Here is a 13,629-nt window from a genome sequence, read left to right as displayed (position 1 = left end):
CTCTGTTCCTTTTCTTTACTCATGTGATTGTAGTGAAATTAATAGGTCGTAATCTAGTCTAGTTATCTTTAATGAATTTAAATGTTTGTTTAATTTAATTTTTGATTTTATGTGCATGTTTTATTTAACTTTTTTATCTATTAAAAGACTCGCTTATCGTTTTTAAACAATAAAGTCTCGCAGTATACCAATATCATTGCCACCGTACAGCAACAATGCATTACATACACAGAATACGCAATGCGAGCGACTGTTTCACTTTTTTATGTTATTTATGCACTTAGGAAGTACGTGATGGTATTTCGCTTCATGGTTTAGAGGTACTTTCTTTGTTGGTTGGACGTTACTTAACAATGTGACAAAGCCGAGCCATTGAGCCTGTTACTAGGCTCATGTTTGAGTATCTTAATTGGCGAACTTATCCCAAAAATCGCAGGTATAATTTGCTGGGGCCTCTGGGGCTTTATAATCATCAAGATATAGAAAACAATATAGATCCTAGTGAATAAATATCAGTAAAGACAATAACAACACATATAAATAACACAAAGACACACAACCTGTACTTTCCCAAATTAATTGATATCACATGAGTAATTTATAGATCCATTATTATATATTAGATCCTACTCGTATGTTAGCTGCCACCTCGATAGTACGACCTGTTTTCTAAGTTTTTAAATTATCAAAACAAAAGATCGGATACTTCAAAATATATAAGAAGGAAGCCATCTTCGTGGGTTTCCCCCAAAGTTTAATGACGTCGAAAAATCGATACTTTTTCCGTATCCTCACGAATTAATAAGTGTGCATTGTTCTATTTTGCAAATTACAAAGAAAATGTAAAACTTATTAAAAAAGAAAACATATTATCAATGATAGGTCCTAACAATACGCCTATGAATGTGGCAAGTAGCTCAAAATAATACCATGACGTGTCAGTGGGTCAAGGCTTCCACGGATTTTGGGTGTGTTATTGTGTTAGGGGATATTACGTTAATGTAGGACAGACGGTAATAGCCTTCGTAATAATATGGGCTAGTTATTAAGGTTGCGAAATTTTCCGTATAATAGGTAAGTGTCGAGTGACCTATGAAAATAAAAAAAATATCCAACATACTTGAATTCTGTACCCTTACCATGGGTTTTTACGTTTTAACAAATATGACTGTTTTGGTATTTGTTAACGTATTGGCCCATACAAATTCCAAGTTCTGACACAATCCGCCAGGGGCGCTGATTGGAAATTGTATGGCCAAATACGTAAACAAATACCAAATCAGTCGTATTTGTCAAAACGTAAAAACTCATGGTAGGGGTACTGATACAATTACGGATGATACTAGGCAGCAGTGGCCACTTAACATGCATTGACATTACGCTCGTCTTTTGTATGAATATCCTAAAAAAGTCATTCATATAATTCTCTCCATATAGGGCTGACTTCTCCCCTAAATAACAGGTGCATAAAACATTTGGTTAGACAAAAAAGGAACAGCTGACATCCCACCTTTCGATTGCCATTATTTTATATCCATTACTATTTATATATAGAATTCTATCCCCATGTGCTTGTTAATAACGCAATAAATAACAAAAAAACATTTGCCGTTTTTTTGTAGCGCACCTGTCGGGAACCCTACCGGTTTACCTGCGTTTTGTAAAAAACTTGAAAGGCCCATCTCAAAATGCATTAGCGGAGTGAATGACAACTAAATATATAAATTTGGATAGGGGTAGCAAAATAATTTTGGATAACAAATTATAAGAAAATTCATAAAGTCAAATAAATTCATAAAAAAAAGTCTATGGATGAGAATGACAATAAAAACTAAAACATGATGGATACAATAGATGGATTTATATATTCATAATTACCTATTATTTAAAGTATACGTTTGAAATAGGTCAAACGAATCATCAAAGCAGAAACTACTCGATATAATAATGCGTCATCATCAATTCATTCCTATTCCTGGAATATCCTCTGAATTTGAGGATCTTCGCCCAATTATTATTATCCCTACTTATAAATCACTGATGCGTGCTGACCAGGAACTCCAAAAACACCCATACTTCTACGTAGGTCAATATCCAACCAAATTTCTGATAGGCTGAAAGCCTAGGTAGAAATATCATCCAAGATGTGATGAACTAGCTATTGCAAAAGAACCAACAAAATAAATTAGACTTTAACAAGTAGTAATATTGACCTACACTGTGGCCACTTGTATAAGAAAGTGAGTCTTGTTTAACAAAAACTTAACAACAAAAAGTTTAACGATGTTGTTGGTTTAATCTGTGTATGGATAGACTTAAGTTTGACAACCACTTAATCGTTTTGTTTATATGTAAGTAATTAAAGTAACTAGTTTATTTACATAATTTATGAGTCCGTCTTAATATTCTGATACACATCATTATAAAATACTAATTCCAAAATTTGTACTATCTGTGATAAATATACATAGATTAGTATAAATATACCTAACATTATGTTCTAATAAAATTCTTCAGCATAATTTTTAATATTGATTATATTTTATAATAAAAACCATAAAATAATTAAATGTAAATCCGTTTGAAACTTTTAAATCTTCTAATTAATAGATCACGACATCCTCATTATAATTAATTGTAACTTATGAGACGGTGTGTATGTCCGTCGTTCTGTCAATGCAAATTAATTTGCTGACCTTACAATCGCGCAGGTTAGATTACCGGTTAGTTCCACGGGTTCCACCTGCATCCGCGGCGGTCGCGCGCTGTGGCGTTAGTGTGTCGTCGAACGCAGCTAAAGCAACACGTTCGATATACAATCGAAGGTTATCACAACTCAAAACTCTTTACGTGAAATGCGTATCGATGTTTTTGAATAGTGACAAACACGGAAGACGTGAAGTGATCAATTAGTGATACGGTGCGAATTTTATAGTGCTGTAACGTATAGTTTTGTGAAGTTTCCCGGGATTTTGGTGCAAAAATCGCGGGCAAGACTCGCAACGGCGCCAGCGTCCGATTTTTCGATTATTTGTCGGTGAGTGGATTTTCTATGGTGTTTAATCTTCCATGGTTACCTTTTAACGGTACTGTGTACTTTGTTAGTCCGTTAATTTGAATTAGACATGCCATTGGCCGATCGTGTACCAGTTTGATAAGTTGATCTGGGATTCTGTCGCGGATCTACGACCGACGTAACTCTTTCACACATTTTAATTTAGCGAGCAAAACTAAAAAGGTTGGCAATTCTAATTTTTACGGTTCCTTGTCCCTAATACGAATAATGTCATTTGCAATACAAAATAACTCAAGGACGTCACCTGTTTTACTTTTGGTGACACAATTTTTAGTGCAGCTTTTTGACCTATTGAAAAGTGCGAGTTAGCAAATACATACGAATTGGTACATAATATTATGGTACAACACTACCGGTGTACCGTTTCATCTTAATAGATTTGTGAGGAAAAATAATATCCTATCTGAGTTATCATTGCTATGTCAACTTTATTATTTTATTTACTAACCATATTTATGAGTAACATTAAATAATTATTTAAGCTTTTATATCCAGTATTCTTATTAAAACATTTTTTGAAAGAAGTAACTTCAAAACATATAAGTATGTACGTAAAATAATATATACTTACTCAGTTATTTACTTGCTCCTCACGTCTTAGCCACTAAATATATTTTAAATAAAACAATGTACTATATTAATAACCGGCCTACAGTACGTACTACATACTACATAGGTACTACATAAGTAGTTGTACCTCCTTGCATATTAAACCAGGGTCGCTTCGACCCCTACATAGTTGCAGGAATGTGGTTTTCCGCGAAGCAACGATCTCGGCGGGCAGATACGACCTTCGTACCTTGCTCTGCTCCTCACTACAAAAGTAGGTGAAATACCTATGCATAATAAACCCACTAATACACATCTGACATTCAAAATAAGCAATGCAACAGTATCTTACAAAATTTTGTACTCGGTCTTTTTAATTCTTTTTAATTTTGAGTGTCAAATATTGTTGGTTACAATTATTATTATTTTCAAAATAATTTATTGTCGATGTATTACAATTGAATTTACTGGATTATTGCAAACATTTGATTGACGTAAAACAACATAGCCAACCGTTCTGAATTCTGTGGGATAGTCCCAGAATGGAAATATCGAAATGACACGCAGATTCCTGTGTTCCGATTAGTCACTCCGGTCAGTCAGTAATCTTAATAAATTTAAATTGCTATTCTGTATATTTCTGTATTCGATTTTGTGACTTCGTTGAGAAGATAACATAATCTTCGCTCAGTAATACGTAATTATTGTTATAGCTACGATTTTTATCCCCTTTAGCCTTTGATGGATATTAATTTCCGAAAATTCTATCCCGTGACTTATAATTTTTTTGCCTAAATATTATAGTCAATTCGGCATGGCTCGGCATCGGCTCATCTCCTTAAATAAAGGAACTTCAGACGGTTCCATTTGAGATTAATAGAGATGCAAAACAGATTAAGAAAGTACAAATATACATACATAAACCACGGGTTAAAATATAAACACGTTCAAATCGTATGCCGGACATAGAAATAATATGTTAATGTACAGTCACGAGCATAAATATATGACTATGGGCAGATTAGCAAAAATATCTGACCCAAGAACGAGTTCAGTAATATCTGCCTGCAAGAACGCAGCAAAAATATTTGACATTAATAGGCAGCAAAAATATGTGATGATAAAGTTGATCAAATAATTGTGACCATCTTACGAAGCAAAAATATGTGACAATATTAATCTATTCACTTTTGTTATTCCGGCTCAAAATACAACTCGAGCGTCAAGCCGCGTTATTTTTCTTTTTTATGCAAGTCATAGAATGGTATCAGCCAGTGACTTTATAAATAAGAACTTATTATTATAAAAATAACACATCATGAAAATAATACAAAATAATTAATTAAAATAATACTAAAATAAAAAATTGTATAGGTTTCTAATAATACACTTTCAAACAAGTCCGAAACGTTACACGGCAGCGTTGGATAAAAAAATCTACTACCAACCCACTTTTTAACCATAAAAATATATCAAAGCGATATCAAAAACATAAATAATAACAGGTGTGTATTTTTTTTTTCCAAATGAACTCGTTCGATTCCCGTATACGGATATTTTAAATAATTCGCCAAGTCGAGTCAAATTCGCACATGGAGGCTTCCGTACCACCAGATGTTTACTATTTTATAAAAATAAGTAAAATACATATTTTCCGGTTCCCTTTTTACCCTTTGGGTACGGACCCCTAAAAACTAATGATGCAGTATTAGTTTTTTATCAAAATCGGCCTCGTAACTCCTTTTAGGATTTTTCGCTAATCCGTATAGATTCGGATTTAGAAAATTCACCCTGTTGAAATACATAATTTATCTTGACTTTGTCTTTAACCGTGTTTTTTCTTACTTAAATAAAAAAATATGAGAAAATATTTATACGTGTTTTTTGCTCATATTCTTTCTCCGGCAAAATACATTGGCCCTTTTGACTGGTAGGTTGATATATTTACATCAAAGATATTTATAAATTATGTCAGATATTATTGCACCTTAGTTGACGTCACATGTCATAACACATGTCACAATTATTTAATCAACGTTAGCATCACATATTTTTGCTGCATATAAATGTCAGATATTTTTGCTGCGTTCGTGCAGGCATATATTATTGAACTCTTTGTTGGGTCACATATTTTTGCTGATCTGCCCATAGTCATATGTGTATGCTCGTGACTGTACATACATTCAGATTCAGCAATAAATATATTGTTATTGCCTCATTTCTTTTGCAATACATGATTAAATTAATGGATAGTCACGTATGCTTGTAAATACCTACTCATAAGATATGAGTGAGATTTGAATAGAAATATTTCATGGTTCGTGCTTAGAAATATATTATGCTTGGAATTTTGGTAGAAAGATAAAGACTGACTAGACCGATTAGGTTGTCCCTGTAGTTCCGGGACCAGAATAGGGCTACGATATCCTCTGCCTGTCGTGAGAGGCGACAAAAAGGGGGCTTCCGGGGTTGCGGACGGCAAGAGTGGGAGCTCAAACCGCCCGGCCAGCGACCCCGGGAAGGACGGCGGTATGGTGGTCGCATACCGTCGTGCACACCAGACGGTGTGGTGACCGTCAAGCTCACCAGGGCTTCGGATGCGTTCCGTTGGAGATCCCGGAGTCCTCTACGTAGCGCCGAGGAAGGCCACCGGGGGGGGGGGGGGGGGGGGTTAGTGCAGTAAGAGTCCCAAATAACCCTGTGTCGCTCCCACGGCACCGGGTACCTTTTGAAGGTTTCCCCCTCGTTACAAAAAAAGAGACCGTTTAGGTAGTGTGGATATGAATCTGTAATTAAAAATAAATACAAATACTATGCAAATCACATTCTGATATTTTTTTGAAATTTTGCCGCATAATAAATAAATATATTTTTAAGGTGGTGCCACCGCCACCCTTTAACCGTAATATATCCATAATATGTCCATGGGCGGTAGTAGCCACTTAATATGAGATGAACTGCCTGCTCGTTACTTCTATATCTCAACATATAAATTAGAAGTGAAGTAAATTTTATTATAGACGAGTTAAAAAATATAAAACTTAATACGATTTATAAACGTAATAAAAGCTGATATTTTTCTCAGAATATACACCAAATTGTTCGTCTATATTGACTTTTACTATCCTTCCCGATTTTCAAACGAGATCTGGTCACCCTAGCACCAACTACAAAACCTGCCTATACCATACTTGTTGGAGGTCATCGCCATGGGACGCTAAGGTTGTGTCCATAACGAGTCTAGAGCCCGGCTCGTGGCAAATAAGGTTTTTATGGGAATGCCGTGGACTAAGTTTAATTTTATGCGAGAAACAGGTAAAATACGGCCACAATAAAACACATAATAAGCCATTTAACAAACTAGTCGAGCCGCTTTAGAACAATTATTGTGAATGTAAAAGGAGATGGGGACCTATCAATTTACTTATAGTATCTGCGCCTATTAGGAAAAAATATTGGACTCGTTCTAAGATAATGTCGTTCTAAGATAAGTACTCCGAATGATACAAATTGCTTATTAGCCTTTTTACTCGGCACGTTCAATTTATAAACAAACCTGACATAAAATTCCAAATAGTAATAATTATTAAAGAAATATTATATATAAATAATAATCATAATATAAATGCCTTATATGGTTCCTAATTAAATTATATCAATTTTCCTTTGTCATTGGATACAAAAATCAGTACTCAACAAACAAACGCTTGTCACAAACCGAAATCGAAATTTCTTACATTGTCTGTCTGGCCGGATTCGAACCCTGAACCATCGTGTACGACCGGTATGATGCCTACTGCGCCATACAAAACCCGCTTATCTACCATTCGCAATACAATCTTACACCATTTACAGATTTCTTAAAAGAAATCAAATCGACGTAAGAAATAAGAAATATAGAAAGAGTATGTATCATAACGCATGGTCGCAAAAAAGGTGAACCTTTAAAGTACTTTCACTGGATATGGCGACCTCGCGATAACAGCGGTCAGTGACCTCGAGCCATTCTCACGATGCCCGTGAGAAGCTGGCTATCTGTAGATCTGTATTGTACTTCTGCTCCATTGAGGGTTTGGTACTTGAGGGAGAACACTGAGAGAACCATCTTTGTCCTGAATAGTCCGTATACTCGTAGAACAGGTTCACAGATACGAGTATCTATGAGAGGGAGTGACTTACTTTTAGATGGTCTGCTCGTTTGCAACTTGAATCTTATTAAAAAAACTTTGCAATTACTAACTGAAACTATTTTTTTAAATGTATCAAAGAGGGTATCAAAAGGCAAATTTAAAAATTTTCGTAATCAACTTTTTCTTATTGTTCTTTAAATACTAATAAATCTTGGTCGGGTATCTATGCAAAATTAGAATAGCTTCTTGCTCACCCACAATTTTCGCTAGGATATAGCTTACGTAGCAGCCATCACCTAACAAAATACATAAGTATCATAAACTCCAGTTGAAACCCATAACTTTCCCAACACACCATCTTTCTTGTACGCACTACATTCTGAGATTTTTACCGTAAAAATACAGTCTACATTTAAAGGCACAAATTTTGCTAAAAAGTAACACATAAATCGTATGAATTCTTCAAAGCTTATCTCATTACAGATCTCTATTTAGAAAGTAAGTTTTTGGCCCGAACTTCCGTTTCATGGTATACAGCCATGGAGCTCATTTCCGCTGGATACCGTTTGATTCAACTGATGTAAAAAGCCTACTTGTAATTTTATTGCATGGCTCTGTTTTCTATCAAATAGTTTGTGCCATGTTAAAGGTCTGTAGATATTGAGATTGCTCTTCGAATTTTACAAAATAATACACTTATTCATACATGTGTAAAGTTACACTTACTATTATACATTATTGCGTTAATTCAATATTATAAAAATAAATTAAATTAATAAATGTTTAAAACCTTTCACTCGAAAAATGATGCTGGCCACATATTGAATTGGCTCTAACGCCGTATTAGTGATTTAAAAAAAAGGTATTATGGCGGAAACGGCAGATGTCATGGACGATTTATGTGGAGGCCTTGGAATTAATTAAAAATAACTAGTTGGATTCAAGTCTTTCATTGAAGATACCCCTAACACATGGAACACTGTTTACCTTAATTTTCGGCAAAGTTATATAACCAATGTGGTCAGGCAGGGAGAATATTTAACGTTACTTTAAAAAGAATGAATGCGTTTATAACTGCCCCACGATGGTTCAAGGGACCACGTTTTTCCCTTGAACCTTAGTACACGCGAGTTATTCATTGACAACGCCTCTCGGCGCGGGATTGTCAATGTGTTGTACCTTGCGTGTTTTCCATACAAATTGAGATAGATTCAACACAAATAAACTCGGAACGCGGAGCAGTGTAAGAACCATCTATCTATTGGAGAAAAGTACAGACAATAGCAATCCGTTTCAAATGTTTTTAAAGCGCCCAAAAGGCCTCCAATGTGTATTAAACGATTACTATCGATTGATAAGCGCATCAAAGGCTTAAGGTGTCTTCCCTATCACGAACGTAACATTTCATTCATATTTGAAATTCATATTCCAATTAATAATAAAAGGAACGTAATCGTCAATAATTTAATAATAAAAATATTTGCAAAACTTATAAAAATAATGAAATTAGTAAATTTAATATCGGAAGATTGAAGATAAATTTCACTTAATTAATCAAAAAATATTTCAAATTTATGCAATATTTAGAAACGCGCAAGTATAAACGTGAAAGTGTATAATAACGGAATTAGCATAAAATTCCACTAATTCTAAGTTATTTTAAAATTAACGATAGAAAGCCTAGTTCTCATGTAAATAATAACCAAATTGTCTTAATATTACCTAACTTCTATCAAAGCGATTTGTATCTTAGCTCTAAGACACTTGATCCTTCTATCGTCATAATTAAATGAACTTTCACTTTCATTCATTTTCTTTATTTTACTTTATAATAGAAGCTTTCGACCTGTATTTATTTTCCATAGATGAAAATTTAAAAAATGATAGCCTTTTTTTTAATCCCTTACGATCTGTATTTCACTTCCACAAGTGAAGAATTAAAAAAAAATAGTTCTTTATATTGTATATGATAATCGACCTTAACGATAAACCATTCGATTAAGCTATGCCGAAAATAAAATCTATGTTAGATTGTGATACTTTGGGAACTTTTTTCCATTAAAATAAATAAAAAGTAATATAACATTTTTTGATTATCCATTATCTTTCCAAAACTCCCCGATCATATTGCAGATAAACTGGCGAACTATTTATACACGAGGAAGACAAGTGACGCAAACGATTGGCGATATCTTCGGACTTATCGAGAGATTGCAGTTATCATTTGTCGCGCCTCAGTGCCCCGGTGAACCAATCGTTTAAAGTTTAATAAATAATAATATGGACCTATCCCACTTTGGTCCATAGATGCGTGGTAATAACCAAACGTATGCATGTATAAACATTGACTATCGCTAGTAGTAGCCGTTAAGTAGTGGTTATCGCCAATGTAGTGGTGACTCGTTGTACGAGTAGGAAGACCGTTGATGTATTTTTCGAATAAAATTAAAGAATTACCGTACATCTGCCGCAATAAATTGGACGCCCCAACGGCAATCTAAGCAGCTCACTAGCTTAGGCTGAATTTTGGCTAAAATCGTTTTAGCAACTGCTAGACTTAGCAATTAAGTCGTTGTTATCGCGAATAAAGTCGCGTCACATCATGCAGTTGCGTAGACGATAAACTGTTGACATGTTTTTCGAATAAAATCAAAGAGGTTATACTTCTGTCGCTCTACACTACCATGTCGTAAGTATTGCTTATGGTATAGTAAACATTCAGCCTTACTGTACCGGGCAGGTACTTGATTCCGAAGAGGCAGAAGATATTAGAAAAATGTACTTGTGTTTGTGTAAGTCATGTATGTCAGAACCAGAACACCTAAGGTATGGAACCCTAGTGTCAAGCTACGAGTGTAGAAAGTGTTTTTTTATTTTTTATTTTAGTTGACAGGTACAAAAATGTAAGTCCGGTCTTGAACCGGACATATTTGACCGGAAATTTGAGCCTAAAAGCCGGAAATAACCAGCCATGCGTTTATCAATGAGTTATACATTTCAAGTTATTAAACATACTGTTAAATGAAAACCGTTAGATATTACTTATCGTTACATAATTATCTGCTTGAAATAAAGCCTAAAAAAACTCCGGACGAGCCAGGCACAATTTAAATAATTATAATGTCGGAGGGCACAACTGTTAAAATGGAAACCGGTAATCGGACATTGACCATCTAATGACAAACAAGAAACATCATTAACATTAACCAAGTGTCCATAAAGCGGGTTGTGTAGACCCAACCGATCAGACCTATACATTCGACACGGATTGGCCTCTCATCCATATCTCGCTTCAACACTTCGCATTGTAAGAGCAAGGTATAGAGCAGGTCTCCTCTAGACATTTTCTTTCCCGTTAAAGCAATTGTTAAAACGCACATAACTAAAAAAATCGGATGTGCCTGAGATTTGTATCTGAGACTCCGATCGAGAAGCCAAATTTCTAAGTTACAAATTTGACACCTATTGAATTAATCGTTTATGAACAAGGAGGAAAGTCAGTCTCATTACTACATGCTGATGTTATCGGTATATCGGTCAGTCGCAATCGGTGCGATGTGGAGCAACCGGTGAATCGGTGTGAGGTTTACAAATACAATTACACTGACGCAACCAATTACGTCTGTAGTAGTGTCACCGTGTTTAAGCACCGGACAGTGCGTTCTTATGTAAGGATCGATTGCTTCCTTCAATTAGGAATGAAGAACCAGATTCAAGCTGTGACTGCTTATTTTTAGTAGTACCTACCTGGGATCGGTCAGAGCATACTCTACTGGATTTCTATGCCGTTGCGATTACCCTAATTATGTGTGTGAAATGAAAAAAAAACATGTTTAAAAAAATGTATGTTTCAAGATACGATAGTGAATTTAGAAAATGCTCAGTATTTCAAAAAGGAAACGTTACTGTTTTGCTTTTCTTTAAGTTTATTGCAAATCTCTGAAGCAAAGACTGACTGGTATAGATAATTAAACGTTAAAAATAGCAATTAATATTACAAGTCCAATAACAATTAAACCAATAGATACAATAATGTTGCCCACTATGGAACAACTGGAGCCAATGTTAATAAGTGAACGGACAGGTGGTCGTATGGCGAAAGGCGTGCCGGTTCGATTCCCGCGGCGGGATCGACTTTCGCCATCTAGCATCTGCATACAATGAGCCGATTGAAGCGCTGTGAATGGAGTGTGGAAAATATTTATTTTCTCACATACATCTAACACACATGAATTACATAAGTTGACAATCTATATTTATTGGTCATTCACAAAAGTTTAGTCTACTCGTATTTTCTGAATTCTGAATTGGAGAAGATGGAGACATCAGTCAAATTTTTAGATTTGACTTTAGACAGACTAAATATATTTTGAAACATTTCATCACACTCAGAACACAGTTTTTAATTTGAATTTGAATTGAAAAAGCAAACGAAATTATAAGGTACTTACCTTCTAATTTCGTTTGCTTCACTGCCATTGAAATGGTTCATAAGGACATCTGCAATCAACCCCAAATTGGATGGAAGTCCTACCTAGAACCTGTCACAGATGCGTTGCCGAGAAAACATTGGACACCTCCTCCTTACCATATATTTTAAACCAGAAAAAACTAAGTAACATTAAGTACGTTGTGTGCAAACGCCGGCGCTACAATCCTCTGCTCGCTCTACACAAATACACCTACGTACTTCGATACAGCCCAACATGCTTATTATTTATCAACAAACGTAGTAGCGTTATCAAAAGCAATTAACTTAATAATGTTGTGGTATCTTATCGCAATCATCTCAAGAATGTAGACACGGTTCAAGATTCTATTCCGTTTCTATTTTGTATCTTATCTGCGCTGATATAAGCAGTTTCTCAATATTTCAGGAAATATTAAATAAAATATGTTTTAATAAGTTTTGAGAAATAATTAGGTATGGTCTTCACCATGAATTACTCGTATTATAAACTGGGGAATTGATTTAGGAAGAATGTCGCCAAGATTGTCGTAAAGTATCACGGAAAAATTATCCCGCAGATTTACGAGCTCTGCAAGTTGCTAATCTTTCGTCTCAAGCACTACACTCGTTCACCTATGAGAATATCTCAGCATAATAGTTCTTCGACAAAGGAAAGAAAGTCCTCGAGAAGAAATCTTTTTCCAGTTCCCTTACAAAGGAGGAGGAACTTCTCTGCACGCACGTTGAGAATTCTTCAACTCCAGTAGACTTAAGTATGTTGATTGAGAGCGGCTCGAAGATTGAACGGCTTGATGTTTAAACCCTATGGGGATAAAAATGTCAAACTTCATAGCAGTGGAATAAAACGGAAATTTTGAAGGGTGTGAATGCCGGCTGATTTAATTTGGGGCGATCATTTCAGGCCTCAAGAATAGCACCACATCTATGATCAGTGACTACTTAGCATCAAGTGGACTGCATGCTCGATTGCTATTTCATGTTTACAAATAAACCACGTCAGTGACTATATCAGGAAGTCCGCTAACCAATTAGGACAATCAAATGTTGGCATGCACTTTAGTCTACAAAGATATTAAATGATGGCGTAATAAAGGTATCCGGTATAGTTTGCATCCATTCATGCAATTGTATGCCGATTGAATGATTGGTTATAAGTGGTGTATGTGGAACTATGGACTGGTCATCGAACGATGCCGGAAGACATCAATTTTAATCAAGATATGGATGGAATGAGTGTGGGAAACTGATTGGAAGTGGGTCAGTAAGTCTTTATGGTTGTTTTATCGTTTGCCCATAGTTCGGAATTTGTTGAAAGCTGTTTACACGTAGGTGATATAGTTCTTTGCACTTAAACAACATTCAAAAGAAGCGATTAAATCTAAAAGTAAACGTGATTATCCTAA

At 35.1% G+C, this 13,629-nt stretch overlaps 1 protein-coding gene across 1 annotated transcript in view; it reads left to right on the top strand.

Annotated features, from left to right (window-relative positions):
* Positions 1–2,758: 2,758 nt before the first annotated feature.
* Positions 2,759–13,629, top strand: part of LOC140742757 (echinoderm microtubule-associated protein-like 2) — a 96,097-nt gene continuing 85,226 nt past the window's right edge. Inside the window, exon 1 of the mRNA XM_073073749.1 lies at positions 2,759–3,037. The gene's annotated coding sequence lies outside the window, so the exon portion shown is untranslated. The remainder of the gene's footprint in view (positions 3,038–13,629) is intronic.

This window comes from Epargyreus clarus, unplaced genomic scaffold, assembly GCF_041222505.1.
Source record: "Epargyreus clarus isolate Ecla_fem2 unplaced genomic scaffold, WU_Ecla_fem_2.2 ptg000001l, whole genome shotgun sequence".
Lineage (NCBI taxonomy): Eukaryota > Metazoa > Arthropoda > Insecta > Lepidoptera > Hesperiidae > Epargyreus > Epargyreus clarus.
The sequence above is the reverse complement of the archived record's forward strand: the minus strand, read 5'-3'. Positions and strand labels throughout refer to the sequence as shown.